Source organism: Podarcis erhardii (assembly GCF_964252035.2).
Source record: "Podarcis erhardii genome assembly, chromosome: 5".
In the NCBI taxonomy this organism is placed as follows: Eukaryota; Metazoa; Chordata; class Lepidosauria; order Squamata; family Lacertidae; genus Podarcis; species Podarcis erhardii.
This window is the reverse complement of record NC_138509.1, coordinates 95,588,915-95,605,118: the sequence shown is the minus strand read 5'-3', so window position 1 is coordinate 95,605,118 and position 16,204 is coordinate 95,588,915. Positions and strand designations below refer to the sequence as shown.

At 43.2% G+C, this 16,204-nt stretch overlaps 1 protein-coding gene across 1 annotated transcript in view; it reads left to right on the top strand.

The window, feature by feature from the left end:
• The window catches only part of LOC309342310 (cytochrome P450 2D4-like), a 187,347-nt gene that overhangs the window by 3,261 nt on the left and 167,882 nt on the right, over positions 1-16,204 (top strand). The gene's annotated exons all lie outside the window — the stretch shown is intronic.

Below are 16,204 nucleotides of genomic sequence, written 5' to 3'. Positions count from 1 at the left end.
AAGGATCATTAGGCGCGAGTGATCATGCTCTTCTGAAGTTTATTATACAGCGGAAAGTAGCAGCCAAGCATACTAGGACTCAATTTCTTGACTTTAAGAAAGCCGACTTCATAAAACTTAGGGAAGTGCTGGGTGAGATCCCATGGACAGTAATACTAAAAGGAAAGGGAGTTCATGATGGCTGGGAGTTTGTTAAGAGGGAGATAGTAAAAGCACAACTTCAGGCAATACCAATGAGACAGAAACATGGAAGGTGCCTAAAGAAACCAGGGTGGCTATCTAAAGAACTTTTAACTGAGTTAAGATTAAAAAAAGGATGTGTACAAAAAATGGAAAAGGGGGGAAACCACCAAAGAGGAATTCAAACAAATAGCCAGCACGTGTAGACACAAAGTCAGAAAAGCTAAAGCACAGAATGAACTCAGGCTTGCTAGAGAGGTTAAAAACAACAAAAAAGGCTTTTATGGGTATGTTTGTAGCAAAAGGAAGAACAAAGAAACTGTGGGGTCACTCAGAGGAGAAGATGGTGAAATGCAAACAGGGGACACAGAAAGGGCTGAACTCCTCAATGCCTTCTTTGCCTCAGTCTTCTCCGATAAAGAAAACAATGCCTGACCTGAAGAATTTGGAGCAAATGATTCAGCAGAGGAAACACAGCCCAGAATAACTAAGGAGATAGTACAAGAATATTTGGCTAGTTTAGATGTATTCAAGTCTCCAGGGCCAGATGAACTGCATCCAAGAGTATTAAAAGAACTGGCAGATGGGATCTCAGAACCACTGGCAGTCATCTTTGAGAATTCCTGGAGAACAGGCGAAGTCCCGGCAGACTGGAGGAGGGCAAATGTTGTCCCTATTTCCAAAAAGGGGGAAAGAGAGGACCCAAATAATTACCGCCCAGTCAGTCTGACATCAATACCAGGGAAGATTCTGGAGCAGATCATTAAGCAAACAGTCTGTGAGCACCTAGAAAGGAATGCTGTGATCACCAATAGTCAGCATGGATTTCTGAAAAATAAGTCATGTCAGACTAACCTGATCTCGTTTTTTGACAGAATTACAAGCCTGGTAGATGAAGGGAACGCAGTGGATGTAGCCTACCTTGATTTCAGCAAGGCATTTGACAAGGTGCCCCATGATATTCTTGTAAAGAAGCTGGTAAAATGCGGACTTGACTATGCTACCACTCAGTGGATTTGTAACTGGCTGACTGACCGAACCCAAAGGGTGCTCATCAATGGTTCCTCTTCATCCTGGAGAAGAGTGACTAGTGGGGTGCCACAGGGTTCTGTCTTGGGCCCGGTCTTATTCAACATCTTTATCAACAACTTGGATGATGGTCTCAAGGGCATCCTGATCAAATTTGCACATGACACCAAACTGGGAGGGGTGGCTAACACCCCAGAGGACAGGATCACACTTCAAAATGACCTTGACAGATTAGAGAACTGGGCCAAAACAAACAAGATGAATTTTAATAGGGAGAAATGTAAAGTATTGCACTTGGGCAAAAAAAAATGAGAGGCACAAATACAAGATGGGTGACACCTGGCTTGAGAGCAGTACATGTGAAAAGGATCTAGGAGTCTTGGTTGACCACAAACTTGACATGAGCCAACAGTGTGACGCGGCAGCTAAAAAAGCCAATGCAATTCTGGGCTGCATCAATAGGAGTATTGCATCTAGATCAAGGGAAGTAATAGTGCCACTGTATTCTGCTCTGGTCAGACCTCACCTGGAGTACTGTGTCCAGTTCTGGGCACCACAGTTCAAGAAGGACACTGACAAACTGGAACGTGTCCAGAGGAGGGCAACCAAAATGGTCAAAGGCCTGGAAACGATGCCTTATGAAGAACGGCTAAGGGAGCTGGGCATGTTTAGCCTGGAGAAGAGGAGGTTAAGGGGTGATATGATAGCCATGTTCAAATATATAAAATGATGTCACATAGAGGAGGGAGAAAGGTTGTTTTCTGCTGCTCCAGAGAAGCGGACACGGAGCAATGGTTCCAAACTACAAGAAAAAAGATTCCACCTAAACATTAGGAAGAACTTCCTGACAGTAAGAGCTGTTCGACAGTGGAATTTGCTGCCAAGGTGTGTGGTGGAGTCTCCTTCTTTGGAGGTCTTTAAGCAGAGGCTTGACAACCATATGTCAAGAGTGCTCTGGTGGTGTTTCCTGCTTGGCAGGGGGTTGGACTCGATGGCCCTTGTGGTCTCTTCCAACTCTATGATTCTATGATTCTATGATTCTATGATCCCTGACAATATATATACTTCAGTCTCCTCCCAGTACTCGGCGTGGACAGTGTTAAAGGGCTAGAGCGATAGCCAGAAGATCAAATGGAAAACAGATAATCCAAATTCTTCTTTTGTCTTTGCGCTCCAGTACTCAAGGGGTGGTGGTGGAAATGAATTGCTGAGAGGAGAATCACATTATTCTTTTCTTTGATTTTTTTTAACTCTGGGAGGAGTGCGGTTTGCCACCCAATTTTGTCTTCCTCTTTTCCCTCTGGAAGTGTGTGCCAGTCCAGTGATTTCCTGCGTTTACTCCCGAGTAAGCAAACTTTAGATACAACCCAGTAAGTTTTGTTAATAGGAGAGGAAAATACATATTCCCCCACAATGCAGTTTTAGCAGTTTCTATTGTGTCTCTAGACTCATCTTCTCCTGTTGTCTTCTTCTGCTTAATTTTTTAAGCACCAACCACTTGTCTTCTGAACACTCTGCACTCCCTTCATCACTGAGTTGCCCTTTTGAGTTAATTCTCTAGTTCTGTGATGGCATGTGTGCATGTGACAAGAAGAGCATTGTACATGTTTCCATGCTACATTCACACATTACACTTCGTGCTGTTTCATTCATGCATGCCGTTCAAACTAAGATTGAATGGTGCTTTTTTCCATTGCCAGATGAGAAGGACACTTTTCAGAAAGCTTTTCACTGTGACTCCAGTAACCCTTTATGGGCAGTGGATTTGGATCTGATGTGATATTATAGATTGCTGAGAGAGAGAGAGAGAGAGAGAGAGAGAGAGAGAGAGAGAGAGAGAGAGAGGCTCCTGTCCATACCCCCCTAGATACACATTTTTTTTTTTAAAGCCAGTAGCACAAGTTCAACATAAGTCAACAGTACAATGCAGCAGCAAAAAAGACCAATACTATTCTAGGCTGCATCAGCAGAAGTATTGTTGTTGTTGTTGTTAATTGCATTTATATACCGCCCTATACCTGGGTGTCTCAGGGTAGTTCACAGAATAAGAAGTATAGGGAAGTCATAGTCCGACTCTCTTCTGCCTTGGTGAGACCACACTTGGAGTTCTGTGTGCAGTTCTAGGTACCCCTGTTTAAAAAGGAAATTGACAGATTGGAACGTGTGCAGAGGATGGCAACCAAGATGATCAAGGGTCTAGAAACCAAGAAACAGTTGAGGGAGCTAGGGATGTTTAGCCTAGAGAAGAGGAGAGGAGAGATGGTAGCCATCTTCAAATACTTTAAGGGCCATCACATGGAGGATGGAGCAAGCTTGTTTTCTCCTGCTTCAGAGGGTAGGACTCGAACCCATGGTTTCAAGTTACAAGAAAAGAGATTCCACTAAACATCAGGAAGGACTTTCTGACAGCAAGAGATGTTAGACAGTGGAACAGTCTCCCTCAGGAAATGGTGGGCTCTCCTTCCTTGGAGGTTTATAAGCAGAGGCTGGATGTCCATCTGTCATGGATGCTTTAGTTGAGATTCTTGCATTGCAGGGGGTTGGACTAGATGACCCTACGGTCTGTGGCTGAGGCATTGCTTTTGGTAACATAGGGAGCTGCCTCATGCCTAGGGGTGTCCAGCTTTCTTGGGAGGGGGGGTTGGCTCTCATTGACAGATTTCAATTTCAATGTTGGGGTGTTTGACAAAAAAAATTCTGCACCGGGTACCTCCTGACCTTGCTACGCCTCTGGTTCTTGGTAAGGCATGAGAATGTTCTCTCAATGTCCCAAGCATTCAGAGAGAAAGGAAGACGTAACCCTGAATTTCATGTTGTTGGTACATTATAAAAACTGAATGTGCTTCGTAAAGAAGAATGAATCTGGTAACGTGAAGGACAGAAGGGGATATGTATGGTCCTGGCTGAATATTGGGAGGGGGTATATTAAGGATAACATTTTAAAGTTTCACAGGCATAAGGTTCACTCTTCCTCCAGTACTTAGTAGGGATAGTGTTAAGGGGGGCAGAGCAGTCTGGGAAAATGGATATTGTCAAGCTTTTCTTGTCTTTCCTTTCCTTTCCTTTCCTTTCCTTTCCTTTCTTTTTTTTTCTTAAAGGAACAGCATAACAAAGAAGACAAAGAGTCTTCTTGAATGATTCTGAGGATTGTGAAGTTTGGAGAGAATGCTGGGGTTAAAGAAGATTATATAATTACCATTATTATTCAGAATGTTGAGAACGCATAAAGGAAGACAAATCAGTTGTATTGGAGGAAATACGATTTGAAACTATGTTTGATGATTATATGGTTAGATAAAGGAAGAATAACTCAACTTAAATATCAGGGGACTGCCATTGGAACATGGGAGGGAGGCAGGGGCGCCGCTGGGATACAGGGAGCTGCCGAAACCTCTGAGAAGCAGTTCCTCGTCCACCGGTGGGGGGGGGGGGAAGCCACACCTCCAGCGGAGAAGAGAGGGAAGGGGCCAGCCAAGAGAGGAAAGGGCTCAAGGATTCTGCTGAGAGCCCAAGCACCTCACCGTTGCCCAAGTTGCACAGAGGGTGAAATGCAAGGAGGGGAGGAGGAGGCTTGGGGTGCCGAAGTTGTTATCCTGGGGGAGAAGCTGAAAGGGGCCACTCCCAGTTTCTGCAAGTGACTAAGATGGACATGAACATTTTAGATCTGCAGTGTAAATAGTTTGCACAAAAAAACCTGTAAAAGAGAGGTTGGAGTCCTGCCTGGTTACTGACGAGCAACCACCACCAGCACCTGACATTAAATAACTGGATAAATGTTATAGTTAGATAAAAATCTAAGCAGGAATTTAAATATGCACAGCTGGTGGAAATTGAGGAAAGGATGGAAAAGTAACAGAAATGAGGAAAAGGTATATTATAGTTTCTTTTCTCTCGTTCCTTTGCTGCTAACATCTTGAATGGGGAGTGGGAGATAATCAACTTTTAAATTTGTTGTAAATTTGAATTAATTTGCTGTCAATTTCTTAATTTTTTTGGAAAATCAATAACAATTAATTGACACAAGAATTACAGTCCACTCTAGAGATCAAAAGAAGGTCTCCCTCTCTCACCTTGGATATCTGGATGACTTGCCAGGAGGAGAAGCGCCCATTTCAGAGAACTGGTGGCTGTGTCTGTCCCTGCTACAAAGAGCCCGGAAATACTAAAAGCCATGTTTTCTTCATCATAGGTGGACTCTGGGTTGTTTTTGCTCTGATTTTGAAAACGGGAAAAGTGTCATGTCATTTACATGCATTACAATCTGTCCTTCAGCACTTATTTTATCTTACTTCCCCTGCTCCTATTAGGATACCACCAACACATGCTTCCTGAGGGGTGAGGTGTCTTCTTACACTGCCTGAGGTGACATAGGAAGGTGCCACCTCCACTGCCCTCTGTCACTGCCACCTCCCTTACTTTGGTCACACAGCAGTGCCACAATGTGGTAACAACAACAGTGAGGACAGTGGGATCTTGCAAGCTTTTGGTGAAATCTTGCAGGAAGCTGCCACCGCTCCACTTCTCCACTAGTGGCTGGCTAGGATGCCTCCTGTTGGCATTCCACTGCCCAAGGCAGCTGCCTCAGCCTGTCTCATGTGTGGGCCGGCCCTGTTCTTTATAGCTGGTTGTGACAAGAGACCCATGCACACATTCTTGTGTACACAGCGGTAGCTGCTGGTGCTGCATTTGAGAATCTGTGGGTTGGGGTAATAATCCAGCACTGGCAGGGGATGAGGGATCCAAAAGAATCTCTCTGGCAGCAGGTATTCAAAATGTGCATTACTTATCACTAAACATATTTAACCATTCTTTAGTCAGATTTGAGTGTTCAAAGATTGTTCCAGTAATGTAAGAAGAAAAAATATTTTGACCTTTCTAGTGTAGGAATAAATGAGGCAGGAGTTTGAAGTCACATTTAGTTTAGGAACATTTTCTTTAGGATTTCTTTCGCCCCCTGCTGATGAAAGTGAGGAGTGATTTTTCCTCTTGCTATGCATTGTAATGTGTAATGAAACATCTGCCACAAGACACTTGGTGAGTTGGCCATTCATACTATTTCGGCATTCTTACTGTTTGGGCACCACAAGCAACATTTCAGTGGTGAGTATGTTCCCATGAGTTTTACAGGGGTATTCAAACGCTTTTGCCCACTTCCCTGTTGGATCCATCAACTGATCTCCAGTGCCCACTACCCTAATAAAAAACATAATTCAGAATAGTGGTTTGCACAACTCACTAAGAAAAATAATAATCCAATAAATTTGGGGGAAACTCCTCAATGTCCCTCTACATTGCCGTGGTGAAGGGGCTTGAATAACCTCCACAAGCTGATGGGCCTCCTCTGCTATTTGGTGCCCCATGCCTTTCTTCCCCAGTCCCAGCTTCCGCATAGTAACTACACCAAAGCGTATCTGTTGCCTCCAGGTGTGACCATTTGAAAATATATTACCTATGGAAAATCAGTGAGAAATTCTTCCTTACAGAAATTAATGTTACAGTTAAGTTACCAGCCAAGAAGAAACTTTGTTTACTGAAGTTCATGCCCTTGAATGTGCAAGCTATTCAGTATCTCAAGATTATATTTACAAGACGATGTGGAGTCTGTCTCTGTGTATTTTGCGGGTATCTCTGCAATATAGGCCAGCACTATTTGCTTGACACAATGCCTAACAGAATCTCACTTTCTATTTCTTCTACTTATACTTATACTAGCAAGGTCCCTAGACCATTGTGTAACAGACAGTGGGCATTTAACTTTCCAGACTCAAAGTATGTCTTCTGGCAGCCATGAGGGGGCATACCATCCATTTGTACTGTCCTGCTATTAACCCCCATACTATGGGAATATAGTTTAAAAGTACCAGAACATCTGAAAATATCAAAAATATTAATTTGGACAACAACTTCAGACCAAAAGGAATGTATCAGTGGACATACATGTACTACATGCTTCAGTGAGGCCCTTGCAGCATCACAACCCCAGCATCTACCTGCCTGAGATGATGGCTTCCTGTACACCCATTTGGGTGGACCAATCTGCATTTATAATCCGTTCTGTATAGATCCTCGAGCAATTTCCCATTGTTAAGGTTGTACAGAACATTTTAATTTCCTATTCCACAACTCTCTACATTTTTTTTTTAATAAATATTTATTTTGGTTTTATGTAATAAAACAGATATTACAATCAAACAAAACAACAGAGAAATACAATAAAAAACAACATAAAAAACACAGTATAAAAACATATAACAGAAAAAGTAAAAAAGAACAAAAATTAAAGAAAAATTAGTTTTTTAATTCTTATCTTTATAACCCTCTTTCCTGACTTCCTCACATCTCCCTTTCCTGCGTTCCCCTTTACTCAATCAAATTTAGCAGCTCCTTACCCTTTTTCAAATCTTAGTCAATATTATACATTCCAACCTATTATGTCTTCTATTTTCCCTTTCTTTTTAAATACATTCTTACGTATTCTTTGTAACTTAATCCCTTATATCCTTTGTTTAGTTTCGACATAATTTTACTCTGGTCTTACCCTTTTTTCTTGAAACATTTTTACATATTTCTTTTTACTATGTCACTGAGGCCATATTATCTTTATATCCAACATCATTTTAACATTCAAACATTTTGCAATGTTTTTGGAGATATTCTTTGAATTTCTTCCAGTCCTCTTCCACCGACTCTTCTCCCAGGTCTCGGATTCTGCCAGTCATTTCTGCCAATTCCATATAGTCTATCACTTGCATCTGCCATTCTTCCAGAGTGGGCAAATCTTGTGTCTTCCAATACTTTGCGATGAGTATTCTTGCTGCGGTTGTTACATACATAAAGAGTGTTCTATCTTTCTTTAGCACCAATTGGCCGACAATGCCCAGAAGGAAGGCCTCTGGTTTCTTAGGAAAGGTATACTTAAATACCTTTTTTAGTTCATTATAGATCATTTCCCAGAAAGCCTTAACCTTTGGGCATGTCCACCAAAGGTGAAAGAATGTTCCCTCAGTTTCTTTACATTTCCAGCACTTGTTATCAGGCAGGTGATAAATTTTTGCAAGCTTGACTGGGGTCATGTACCACCTATAGATCATTTTCATAATATTTTCTCTTAAGGCATTACATGCCGTAAACTCATATCGGTGGTCCACAACTTTTACCAGTCAGCAAACATAATATTATGACCAATGTCCTGTGCCCATTTAATCATAGCCAATTTAACTGTTTCATCCTGAGTATTCCATTTTAACAGCAAGTTGTACATTCTCGAAAGTATCTTAGTTTTAGGTTCTAACAATTCTGTTTCTAATTTCGATTTTTCCACCTGGAAGCCTATTTTTTTATCCAAGTTAAAGGCCTCTCTAATTTGATAATAATGTAGCCAATCTCGCACTTTATCTTTTAATTTCTCAAAACTCTGCAATTTCAATGTGTCTCGATCTTGTTCTAGTATCTCCCAATATTTCGGCCATTTGGCCTCCATATTGAGTTTTTTCAAAGCCTTAGCCTCCATAGGTGATAACCACCTTGGGGTCTTGTTTTCCAATAGGTCTTTATATCTTATCCAGACATTAAACACAGCTTTCCTGACAATATGGTTTTTGAATGCTCGATTTGCTTTTACCTTGTCATACCACAGATATGCATGCCACCCAAAAGCATTATTGAACCCTTCCAAGTCCAAAATGTCAGTGTTCTCAAGAAGTAGCCAGTCTTTCAACCAGCAGAATGCTGCTGATTCATAGTACAACTTCATGTCTGGCAGGGCAAACCCCCCCTCTTTCTTTAGCATCAGTCAATATTTTAAACTTTATTCTGGGCTTTTTGCCCTGCCAGACAAATTTAGAAATATCTCTTTGCCACTTCCTGAAACAATCCATCTTGTCCACAATCTGTAAAGTTTGGAACAAAAACAACATTTTTGGCAATACATTCATCTTTATAGCAGCGATCCGGCCTAACAAGGAAAGCTTCAATTTTGACCAATTTTGACCGGTTGATCCAAGGAATTAAGGTCGGAGCCAAACAATATAAACTCAAGGCATTCGCAGATGACTTGGTGTTGACATTACAGGAGCCAGAATCTAGTACGAAAAGGGTGTTAGAATTGATTCAAGAATTTGGTCATGTGGCAGGTTTTAAATTGAACAAACAAAAAACTAAGGTCCTAGAGAAAAATATGACAATAATGGAAAAAGAAAGGTTTCAGAAGGAGACAGATTTAACCGTGGTTAAGAAAGTGAAATACCTAGGGGTCAACATAATGGCTAAAAATTTGAACCTGTTTAAAGATAACTATGAGAAATGTTGGATAGAAGTCAAGAAAGATCACAACTCTCTACATTTTTAAACATCTGCTTCACAGAAATCCAAAGAGCATTTATAAACAGCAGTTATAGATGTAGCTTTCTGAGAAGTTCTGGAAAGTCCCTCCAACAATTTAGGAGATGCCAAAGTGCTCAAATCAGACACCAGCAGATGTTGCCTTTCTCGATATTGCCATTCAGCATTTGCCGGAAAATGATGTTTAAACCTCAATGTAGGAAATGACCAAAATTCTCCACCTGAACCTATCTGCTGATCTAATATATACCTAAATCCCACATATCAACCCACTTTTTTCCAGAACAGAGGCTGACTTTCCATCTTCGAATCTGTATTGCCCCATCAAATTAATGTGCCATGAGCATATGGGCCAAATTATAACTGATGAGACAATACATGCCATGTCTTTGCAGTTGCTAAAATTGTAGGTGGGATAAGGTGGTATTTCTCTTTTTTCCAAAACTGCCCATCCTAAGAGAAGTGCTAAGAAGTCTTCTCTAAAAATACCCATGCAGGGGTAGTCATGGAATAGTAAGGATTCGAAGGATGGCTGTCTCTCTGTTCCTGTACTTTTTCGGGAAGGATGGATGTGGTATGTTTCTCATTCATTGTGAGCTGAAGGTGATTTTCCCCTCAGGGAGACCCAGTGGCGTAGCGTGGGGGGTGCAGGGGGGGCCGGCCGCACTGGGCGCAACATCGGGGGGGGGCACTCGCCGCCTCCGGAGTCGCCAAAGAGCCTCAGGCGCAGGCTGTAGCAGAGCCCCATGTCTCGCGGAACCGACGAGCTGTGCGCGCGTCCGGGCTCTCAGCGCTCACCGCAGCCCCAGCGCGTCAGGGCCGCGGAGGGAGCACCAGGCAGCCCCTTCTCACAGCCCCGCCGCCACCGCTGCTGCTGCAGCTGCTGGGCCATGCTGCATTTTCCTTGCCTCTCTGCCCCCCTCCTCCTCCGGGCAAGCAGCGTTGTTTGGGCGGCAGCACCAGCAGCAACTCGCCTCAGATCACCTGACACGGACCCACTGCCACCGCCGTGGCTACCTTACTGTAAATACCCCAGCCCAGGCAGCAGCAAGAAGAAGCTGGCAGCAGCGGCAGGTTAGGGGTTAGGGGCGCAAATTACTTGCCTTGCCCCAGGTTAGGGGGCGCAAATTACTTGCCTTGCCCCGGGTGCTGACAACCCACGCTACGCCGCTGGGGAGACCTCAGTTCTGCAACCCTGGTAGGTGCTGATCTTGTTATGGACACCACACGCCCAGCAACCCTGGGACTTTCATTCACCCAAATGCACAGAGACTGATCTCTCACCCCCTGTCTCCTAGCCCCTTCCTCACTTTCCTGCCTTGCAGATCCTCCTATGCACCCTCCCCTGAAGCTCTGAGACCTCCCCCCCTCACCCAAATGCACAAAGACTGGGCTAGGTGCTCAGCAGATTCGAGAAGGTGTTAGCGTGCAGCACTCAGGAGGGAAAGAAGCCAGCCAGGAGCCTGGCAGGATAAGACTTGTTGAATTTATTTGTGATGCAAAGCCATGGAAAGGACTTTGGGGGTGGAGTGGGGGAGAAAATAATAATTCCTCTGCAGCATGATTCCTCCTTCCCACATTCCTCTCCTCTCCTCTCTGGGATGGAGCTGCGCACTTGGGAGATGCTCCCCGCAACAGGGAGGGGAGGGAAGAGTTGCTGCTGTCACCACCACCGTTCAGCTGGTGCCTTTGGGGACGCAGCCAGACCACTTCGCTCAGTGGGCTGCATTCACAGCTGCCTCTTTTGTGGGGCTGAAAGGAAGATTCTGGCTTCTCCTTCCTCAGCAGTCTGGGCTGGAGAGTGGGTCACTCCAGCTGTAGCCAAGGCAAAGTGGGGAAGCATCCCTCACCCAACTTGCACCCTTAATTTTTTTGCACCCAGGGCAACTGCCCCGATGGCCCCTACCATGCTATGTCCCTGCCTCCTATAGCCTACAGTGGACTAACACCAGCCTTCCATGTTATTCTTTTTCTTTCAATTATTACAGTTCCACATACTACAATTAACTATACTGGTGGTGCAGTAAAATTGAATGGTTAGCATTAGCATCAATGCCTGGAAGGTTTTGTTCCAACACTGTTATTATATGGTCTCAGACCATTAGCCTTATTGTCCTGTATAAAAGGGTGTTGCAAGTATATGTCTATGTAAATTAAAAGCCAACAGAGAAGGAGCATCCTACACAGCCAGAAGTGCTAGACGGAGACAAGTGCCAGAGTGAGAGAGAGAAGGCAGGGAAATGTTGGGCATACGATTATTTTTGATTGCTCTGCTGGTGGATCTTTTGATTCTGTACTTCCTGAAACAGCTCTGGTGGTCACACAGATGCTTCCCTCCAGGGCCCCTTCCACTTCCTGCCATTGGAAGCATGTGGCGGACTGTGATCATGCTCTATCAAGAGACATTCACTAAGGTACTTCTTTCTAAATAACTGGCTGGGAAGGAGAATTCATGAAGCGAAGCATGAATTATTTTCTTCTCGTGGTAACTGTGGATAACTATGGTCTTTGTGAAACCTTCTGGCATGAATTTTATAGGAGAAATCAGTATGTGATATCTAGGAGACTTGGGGTCCAATCTCCTGGTAGGTGGGGGTGTTGAAAGGCAGTTTAAGCACTCATGTTATTTTCACACCAACCCTGTGGTTGGGCTGAGAGCTAGAGACTAGCCCAAGGTCACTCAGTGAGCTCTGGGGCAGAATTGCATCTCTGCTTCTCCCCAATCCCAGTCCAACACTCTGACCACTGGAAAGTCATTAAAAGAAAAGCATCTCCCCAGGCCTGGATACTCTAATAGTTCTAACTTGAAATACATTTTGAAAGTGCCCAAACCAGGGAACAAATATCCTAGTATTTCTCACAAGTATATAGGTGGTCCACTCAGGAACTGACTTCTTGTTAGCATCTCTGGGTTACAGAAAGATCTCTGAAATGTCCTCAGAGGCCAGTGCACTCTCACACACGTGGGCAGAATGAAGATTCAGGGAAAGAAAATCTGATAGCTTAGTTCAGACTGGAGAATAAATAGGCTTCTTCTTTTTTCAGCTGCCCAGATAAAAAGTGAAATGCACAAATACTTTAAAATCCGATTCACAGTATGAATGACCAATGCCAAATGGGCAAACCCCCTCTTGCTCAAAAAAGTTAAAGGGTCAGGAAATGTTAGCCATGGAGGCATGCCAGGATTGAAACATGAGGTTGTACAATGAGAGTGGCTCAGATAACTTTACAGAAGAGGGAAGAAAAAAGCTAAGTAATTTATCAGGAACTAGTGATCAGTGTGTCTGTTTCAGTTCAGAAGCATAACATCCAGTGGAGCCACAACTTACACTCTTTGCAATGATGTGTTCCCTTTTAACTTACAGCTAGGAGGTTTACAAGCTCATAAACACAGGGGCTGATTCATTTATCTGTTTTAAAATGTTGTTGCACCAGCATTCCTCAAGCAGTTAGTAGCAGTTGGCTCCAAGGGTGGATGGACTACAAGTTAGTGAAGTTATCAGGCACCCCATCTAAAACACACCACACAGCTAGCTGAAGCATTTAATATGCTCCATAAGTAATATGCTTTAAAGTAGGTGGAACAAAACCAAGAGCACATGCATCTCTGGGTGCTGTCCTGTCTGTTTGCAACATCACTTTTGGGTGTGGCTACATAAGGAGCTTACAGATGGGCTGAGATCTAAGATGGGCATGTACAGGGAACCCCTGACTTCTGCAGGGGTTGCAGTCTGGGTCCTTGCATGCAACAGCGGAGCACACGTAAGTCCTGTTAAGCATAATTATTTAATTTACACTAAAATGGGGAATGCCTGTGTGTAATTGAAACGGACATGGGGGATATTTCACTGGAGTATACCTGTAGGGACTGGGCAGAGGAGGAATGGTGGAGACCGCCTCCCCATGCTGACCCTTCCAGGGAGGAGGAAGAGGAAGACAGTATAGATTTACAACAGGGAGGTCGCAGCTCAGAGGCAGATGAGGGGGAAAGCTGGGAAACGATGGGAGAGCCAGAACAACACCCAGCTGATACGTTGTCATTAGAATGCATTCCAGACCCTCCATCTCCCAGAACCTGGCGAGCCTTAAAAGCAGAAGAGCAAAGAGGTCAAAGACAGAGAGTACAGAGCAGCACATGTAGAGGAGACAATGAGAATGACGAATGAGGGAGTGGGCGAGACAGGGAGAGGGGGTGGAGATTCACTTGGGACAACACCATTATCCAAGAGGCTGGGTTCTATAGCCTCTCTCTGTAAAGACTGAAATCAAGAAGAATGCTAAGAGACCTTTCCTTGTCTTTATACTTTCCTGGGGAACCTACTGGGAGCCACTGACAGCATCCTGACAATACCAAGTTAGAAACAGCTCTCCTTGAGTGCCTAGAATAGTTGATTCAGGTAGGTAGCCATGTTGGTCTGACGCAGCCGAAATAAATAAATAAATAAATAAATAAATAAATAAATAAATAAAGTCCAGTAGCACCTTAGAGACCAACTAAGTTTGTTCTGGGTATAAGCTTTCGTGTGCATGCACGCTTCTTCAGATACACTGAAACAGAAGTCACCAGACCCTTATATATAGTGGGAGGGTGGGGGTTTTCTCAGAAGGGTAGTAAGAGATGGGTGATTGACTCAATGGGTATGGTAAACCTGTTGATGACTGTTAACGACTGCAATTAGTCCTACAGGAAAAAGCATGGGATAGTATGCAGATGACCAAAAATAGCTTTAGCATGTGTAATGAGACAAGAATCCAATATCTCTATTCAGACCAGGTCTCTCCATAGTTTTCAGTTTAGTAATAAGTTGTCATTTCTCTTTCAAGTCTATTTCTGAAATTCTTTTGTGATAAGACAGCCGCTTTGAGATCTGTACTGAATGTCCCGGGAGACTGAAGTGTTCTTCTACTGGTTTCTCTGTCTTGTGATTCCTGATGTCAGATTTATGACCGTTTATCCTTTGGTGTAGGGTTTGGCCTCTTTGTCCAATATAGAGAGCTAGAGGGCACTGCTGGCATTTAATGGTATACACCATGTTAGAAGATGAGCAATTAAATAAGCCTGAGATGGTATGTTTGATGTTGTTGGGTCCAGTGATGGTGTTGTCTGGGTGTTATGTGGCAGCAAAGTTGGCATCTGGGTTTATTGCAGACTCTGGTACCAGTGTCCATGTTAAGTCTGGTTGCTGTATTATTGTGGGTGAGGAGTTGTTTAAGACTGGGTGGCTGTCTGTAGGCAATGAAAGGTCTTCCTCCCAGAGCTTGAGAAAGAGATCTGTTCTTGTCTAGGAGAGGCTGTAAATCTCTGATGATGCATTGAACTGTTTTAACTTGGGAGCTGTATGTGATTACTTGTGGTGTTCTGATCTGTTGTTTAACTTCACCAGGTGGGTATTTTAGTTCCAAAAAGGTTTGCTGGAGATCTCTTAGGTGAGAAACCCTGTCTGTAGTGTTGGAACAGACACTGTAACATAGAACCTGGCTATGTACAATTGATTGTTTGGTATCTTTGGTATGGTAGCTGAAAGCATGTAGATATGTTTGTCGGTCAGTTGGTTTTCGGTATAAGGTGGTGTCTATGCGTCCATCCTGTATTTTTATAGTAGTGTCTAGAAAATGCATAGATTGCATAGATTGGTTCGTTGTTAGGTTGATGGTGTGGTGAAAGTTATTGAATGACTGGTGGAAGGTGTCCAGGGTCTGCTGTCCAGATAATAAAAATATTGTCAATGTATCACAGGTGCAAGAGAGGTAGAATAGTTTATTAACTATTGTTTTTGTTAATTTATTCTTATGAAACTGCAGGTTATTACAATGTTCCGCGATCTGTTTACAATTTGTCTGTAAATATTCAGTAAACCATTTCCATTCTTTTATAAAAAGTCTGTTATCTTGATTTCTTATTTTTCTGGTAAGTTTTGCCATTTCTGCATATTTTATAAGCTTTTGAATCCATTCTTCTTCTGCTGGAACTTCTCCTTCTTTCCATTTGGGGGCATTCTTGCTGCTGTAGTAGCATACATGAATAAATTTATGTACAATTTGGGAAGTTATGTCCTTTTAATTTCCAAAAGCTTCTGGGGGTTGTTGTTTTTTACAAATGTTATTACAAACATCTTTTTCAATTCATTATATATCTTTTCCCAATAAGTTTTAACCTTACTACAAGACCACCACATAAGACGAAAAGAACCTTCTTTCTCTTCTGACACTTATTTGATTTAGATTTATACATTTTTGCCAATGTACTTGTTGTCAGATACCATCGATATATCCTTTTCATATCATTTTCTCTAAGACCATAACATGCTGTAAACATCAGGAAGAACTTTCTGACAGAAAGAGCTGTTTGTTAGTGGAATGGACTCCCTCAGGAGGTTGTGGACTCTCATTCATTGGAAGTTTTAACCAGAGGTTGGATGGCCGCCTGTCATGGATGCTTGAGCTGAGATTCCTGCATTGTAGGGGGTTGGACCAGATGACCCTCAGGGTCCCTTCCAGCACTACAGTTCTTTGGTTCTATGATCAGTATGGAGGGGGTTGAAAGGGGGTGGCCAAATCAGGAGGGAAAAGGCAGTGCAGAAAGAGGAGTGATCTGTATGTAGGAGAGAGTTGAGGAAAGTGAGGAGGAGGGTGGAGGACAAAAGGGAGTAAGAGT